Source organism: Meleagris gallopavo, chromosome 4 (genome assembly GCF_000146605.3).
Source record: "Meleagris gallopavo isolate NT-WF06-2002-E0010 breed Aviagen turkey brand Nicholas breeding stock chromosome 4, Turkey_5.1, whole genome shotgun sequence".
Lineage (NCBI taxonomy): Eukaryota > Metazoa > Chordata > Aves > Galliformes > Phasianidae > Meleagris > Meleagris gallopavo.
The window spans coordinates 42,920,345-42,926,926 of NC_015014.2; positions in this window are offsets into that span (position 1 = coordinate 42,920,345).

The window sequence follows — 6,582 nt, forward strand, 5'->3', positions numbered from 1 at the left end:
AAAAAAACACGAGCAGAAATTACGTTGAGTAAAACACACTACCGTAGATTATACCAGAATACCGTGGTTTGTCAGATGAAGACAAAGGGTTGTCCTATTTGGCTTGAGGGAGATGAAAAATCATGACTTCTCTGTTGGCAACAAATGATAGTTAATAAATCCTCAGCACACTGGCATTTTTTTAAATCTATATAGAATACTGCAAGTATAGCCAAGTTCCATTTCCATTGGCTGTATTTCATGCAGTGCTCCTTTTGGAGCTCATATTACTCTTTCAGTGTAATAGCAATAGCAAGATGAGCAGAGGCGAGCCTATGGGTGTTTTTGCATTAGTTCATAGGTGCATGTTTATTGAATTAATGTAAAAACACTCAGACATGTCTTTACTTTATAGGACTAAGGTGCTGTTATCATTTTATATTAGAGACAAAGTTTAATTATAATTTGAAATACTAGCTGGAAGTTTTATGAGGTTTACATTCCCTCTAATAAGAATTTGAAAGTAGATAAGCAGGAATCTCCTAACTCATTCTGACATTGTCTATAATAAGAAGGAAACTGCACAGTCACATCTTTTTCAATATAATTATCTAAGCTGAAGCAGAAAGGTCAAACCTTGTAAATCATTTGCAGGCTAATCAGGTAATCATTCAGAAAAGAAGGTTTTAGCAGAATAATGTTCAGATAGTCACATGTACATTACATAGAAATTCAAAGTAATTTCAACTCAATAGCTTAGGATTCTGACTTTAGCATGGTTACTCCTGTACAAATCATGGTAAGTAAGTAAGAAAAAGTTTTTTATACTTACTATCTATGAGAAAAAAGGGGGGAGGAAGTGATCAAGAAAAACAAATTTGCATATGCATAAAGATGATTAAGAGAAAATTGACTACAAATATGTACAAACACATACAGAAACTCATTTCAGAAATACAGTCACAGCTTACTTTTCTGTTTTTTTGTTTTGTTTTTAAACAAGATCTACTAATTTGACTGAGATCTAATTGGTTACAAAGTTCTCCTAAAAATAGAGCTGATCAGCACTTCACATTTCCACTTCACAGGAAATGAAGGCATATAAATCTGACCACATTCTAATTCACAGAAAATCTGAGTATTCTCAATACTTCTTATTAAATAAAATTAAAGTGTTATGTAAAAACTGATTATTTTATGCTTACATTTAGTTCTTTTTGTTTATTTTTTTAATCACATTCTACTACAAATACATACAAGTTGCTGGAAGTTATCATAGCCTAATACGATTTATCATAGAATCATAGAATATGATTTATCACGGAATCCAAGATAATCTAGTTTCAAACTCCCTGCCATGGGCAGGGTCACCAAAAGTTATATTATATCATGATATAATATGGCAACTTGATGTACTAAAGAGTTGATTATTCTATTTTTATATTATTTCCACATAAGAGTTGCTGCTACATTGTTTATTTTCTAAATTAAGACTGCAACATTTTAAGAACTGTGGCTTGCTATGAGTTTTGGGACTCCTAAAATCAAGTTCATAATTTACTGGAAATTGATAGTCTCAGCAGTAACTTGCAGAAATAAGTGGCCAGCATAACTGAAATGATCAAAGTTGTACAGGTCTGAGACAAATTTATCCATCAGATTGGAAGGATAACTCCTTCAGATTAGACAGTTTGCAGGCCAGCAACTCTGCTGTAAATCACATTTTTTTTTCCACATATGCTGCAATGAGCCAGTGTGATATTTTGACACAAAATATCTCTCTTCAATTTCAGCGCCCAACAGCATTATGAAGAAAACAAGCTTTTGATCTTTCCAAATATTCCCTATGCGTATATGTACATATATGTGATTGTTTTGTTTTGTTTTTTTTAAATATCCTAGTCTTCATGAAAATATGTGTTATTCTGTCAGGTATTTGTTATTAATCAGCCCTTGCACCCACATATAAAGAAGATACTAGGAATATTTCTCACAGTTAAAAATGTATGCATAATGGAAAATTGGAGGAGTACACGGAGTAGGGACTCAGCTCATCCTTTGATTACTCATACTGCATGCATCCAAGTTCTGCTTAGGGTCTAATTTAAAGCAAATTAACTAGTTGCTCTAACACAATGCTTGGGTGCAGTCCAGAGGTAATTGTTTTTTTTTGCCAGGACTCCAAACTAAACATACTATGAACAAGAGTACACCAGGGATGTTTCTTCCATACAGTCCTCTAACACTATTCCAATAGACTCATCCTCAGTAGACCTTAAATGCATTTCTACTGTCCTTACATATTGTGTTCCATGCATACAGTACATAACACAGGCATCATCTTACGAACATGTCACTCTAGCAGCTATGACATAAGTCTTACATGATGGCACACACTTTTATTAGAAAAAGCACAAAAAGCCCAGAAGTACACCACTTGTAGACAGTCAGATTCAGAATTAATATTTTTCTACGTGATATGAACTGTCCTGTCAATGAAAACTACCATACTATCATTAACGCCATATTCACTTTTTTTATTTTCTTCCAGAGATGTTTTCATGTTACCTATTTAAAATCTATTTTTTTCCTCCTCTAGTATGAATACACTTAATTTTGCAAGGTACAGCTGGAAATGGGAGATGCCCTCTTTCGGCAGATCAATGAGTCTGGACAGTAGCTACTGGAAGACTGTAGTCCCTACTGGAAAACAGGCCCTTTTCTGTGAAAGGTAATGGTAATCCTAGCAGAGAGGAATGGGTCTTTGATAAAAGCACACAGGTATGTTATGATAAAATTCATTAAATTAAGGAGTCCCTTCCAGATATTACTTCAGTGAGAGGAAGGTAGGAAAGAACACTGCTCTAGAATTTTAAGGATAGGTAACATCAAAATGCATTCATAAAAGCACACCAATTGCAATTCCATTCCCACCTTGTTTCTGCTGTCCCCAGCTGCCAATTCCTCTAAAACTGTGCTCTTACTGGATTATCATAACAAATGACATTTTTTCAGTGTACTGACTGAAATTGTTAGCATCAAAAATGAGTTTTTCTTCTTATGTAGAAGAAAGCAGATTTGTTTTCCCCTGTACTGTCAATAAATGGGGAGATTATTCTTATCAAATATGATTGCATTTTTCTTGGCAGAGATGACATGCACAGCCTGAATTTTGCTTCAAAATAAGGTAAAAACTGATAACATTTGATGCATCAACTTCTTATTTGCCTGCTTTTAGCACAGTATCCAATACATAGAGGACCCTTATTTTCCACAGAGCATAGTGTGTTTTATGAATCACGATCTATGCCTAAATGAACTTTACCTGTAAGGGATGATCTTAAACATTTCATAAAAAAGTAGCTTTGTACTATCTACAATGTATAGCTTTGTTGATTGCAATTTTCAGTATATTCTGCAAAATAAAACAGTGCCAAACAATCTGCTGAGCAGTGCAGTCAATACACTGGAGGGAAGGGAAGCCATCCAAAGGGACCTGGAAAAGTTAGAGAAGTGGGCCCATGAGAAGCTAATGAGGTTCAACAAGGCCAATTGCAGTGTGCTGCGCTTGGGTCGGGACAATCCCAGGTGTTTATATAGACTGGGAGAAGAAATCCCTGCAGCCCTGCAGAGAAGGATTCGGGAGTCCCTTCCAACCCAAGCAATTCTATGATTATATGATCAGGAAAAGCGTTTACCTAAAAGAACGATTGCTCCTGTCACTGTGAGAAATTGTTTTTAATTGAAACAAAATGATAATGTACCAACAGCATCAATATTTTTCCTGTGACAAGATTTTTTTTAATTTTAGTGGGAAAACAATATAATCTGCAGCAAACACATTTGTTTGCTTTATTACATGCTGTTTCCCACTGGATGTGTTTGATCAGTTTACTTGATTGGTTTTAATCCACCATGCCCTGATCCAACCTGTACTTTCTTCCAAATATTGTTCAAGATGAAGAGCTATCTAATGCCAAATTAGCTTGGGGATAGCACAAGTAGTGGGTAAATAAATTAAGGCAATTACTGTTGAAGCATCATCCTTAAACGGAAATATATCTGCAGAAAGACAGAACGGCCCAAGAATGATTTGGCAGTAGTTCTAATCTAGCAGACAAAACTTTCATGGTAGTAGCCATAGCAGGGGAATTTTAATCAATGTTAAAAAGCTATTGTAGAGGTTTCTAGTTTTTATGATGCTGAAGGAAAACATTCAGGACATAGTATATCACTTGAATATGCACACAAAGATGAACAAGCCACTCACAGTAATTTTTAAATGTTAAAACTGACCCGCAACATTGAATTGCTCAGAACCATTGAAGCTTTGAAATACTGGCAGGATTCCAAAGCAACTCAAGAACCAAAAGACCAACTGGAAATACTTTCAGATTATTAAACTGTGAAAGCATTTACAGAATTCATACTTCCTAATCAACAGCAATTTTTCCTCTCTGATATTAAAACAGCTGAAAGCATACATCTGATGCAGTATTTGACCTACAAGGCTGAAAAGCTAATTGACAAAAAAAATTTACCTTAAAAATATATTTTTTTAAAAAAAAGAAAAAACACCAACAAAAAGCAAACAAACAAGACAAAAGCCCATATGACATTTAGTCCATTTTGAGTCTAGTATGAAAAAGTGGAAGACTGGCAAAGCACGAAGAAAAAAAATTGTTCTCTGTGACAGTCAAAGAAGCCTGAAAAGTATGAAATTGCTTTAGTGCTCAATCAACTTTAGAATATTGTAGTGGCAATCAGATCAGCAGCTAACCTGTTCCAGCTCCAGCATTGTTACTGAGCTCTGGAACAGACTGTGCAAATCAAACATTCAAAAGAAAAATGTTACAAAGCAATAAAAATTGTCAACATTTGTTATCAGATATTCTGATAGATGTGTTCTTCTGAATTTCATACTAATGATCAACCGCCGTTATGAGCGCAAGCTATTTTGGGCAATAATGCATTTGTCAGCAATAGGATGAAGATGAGTCAGTATTTTCATGCTGTATTTAGCTAACTTGAAAGACATACATGTTCTTATAGTTAAACAACAGGTGTAAATCAATCAGAAAGCACGACAGAAATAATTTAAAAAATGCTTGGAAAAATAGATAACCTTGTCATATTTGTGTCTCAGATTCTGGTAAATTATTTAAAACAAAACTATCTTGTAAGTTACAAATGCAGTATATCTGCAGTTAGACTACACTGTAATGCTACCAATAAAATTGAAATGTCTACTGGTTGAAACTTAATCAATGAGATACAACTCATATATCAACTCAAGTTTTATCAGAAAGGCACTTCTGTTTTAGAGAATCTAGTAACCATGCTGATCTCCAAATGAATCCTTGTTCTCTCAGTAAAATTCTTTTGGATTCCCAGATCTGATATTCTGAGCCTACAACAAGCATGTTCTCAAAGGAAAAAAGGAAAAAGGAAAAGAAAAGAAAAAGAAAAGAAAGTAAAGAAAAAGAAAGAAAGAAAGAAAGAAAGAAAGAAAAGAAAGAAAAAGAAAAAGGAAAAAAGGAAAAAAAGGAAAAAAAGAAAAAAAAGGAAAAAAATCCTGGAAATGTACAAAAGTTTCTAGAGTTTGTTCAGAGTGCTCAGGTAATGTCCTATGAATTCTACACAAACTGAGGCTAACATTCTGGTTATTCCTTAGTCTGGAAAGGAGGTAGGAAGGTCTACAAACAAGTTAAAAATTATTATGTGTACTAGTATTTCTACTACTCTTTCTGAGAAAATTTATGAGGTTGGGTAAAGAACGTTAGAGATAAGCAAGGGGCAGAGCAGGTAAAGAACATTATGCTATCTTACATAACTGTTCTTGGTGCATTTTTTCCTAGTCAAAACTTTCTACCTTGTTGTGAAATATCAGCTGTCCATATTCAAATTCTATTTGTTGTGTGCATGAGATGAAAAGATATCAAACATTACAAAGCTGTAAATAGTAGCCTATGTCTTTGTTCGTCAAAGACAATACCAGTGCATCAGCTCTATGATGTGCTTAGGGAGCCTCTGTTTTCTGCAGTCAGAAATTATTCAAATATCCAGCCCACGAGGCTGCAGAGCTGGGAACACCACAAAATTTCCTGCATGGATGGTAACTTCTGGCACCGAACAAATGTCAACTCTGACACTCCAACAGTGAACAAATTCCTGTGAAGAGCTGTAATGTTCCTTTGCCAAAAGTTAGCCTTTGCTAGAACAGAATAGTGGTATGGAAAAAAAAAAGAAGTCATATGTAGTAAATGCATAAGAAATATACAATATAGGGTATCCTATTGTAAATTATTATGTAATCAGCCCTTCAGCCTGCTGCTGAAGTTACGATTTTCTCAGTTCTGCTCAGTATGGCTGTTTGTTTTGCCACTCTCCAAAACAGATCTGCCAAGTATCATTTGGACACCACTGTCAGAATTTTCTCAGATTTCTCAGTTTGAATTTTGGGTGGTCCTGCACAAAGCCAGAAGTTGGACTTGGATAATCCTTGTGCATCCCTTCCAATTTCAGATATGTCATGATTCTATGAATTATCCCAAATTTGAAAGCAGAAGAGTGGCACAAAGAATGTACAGTAAAACCTATCAT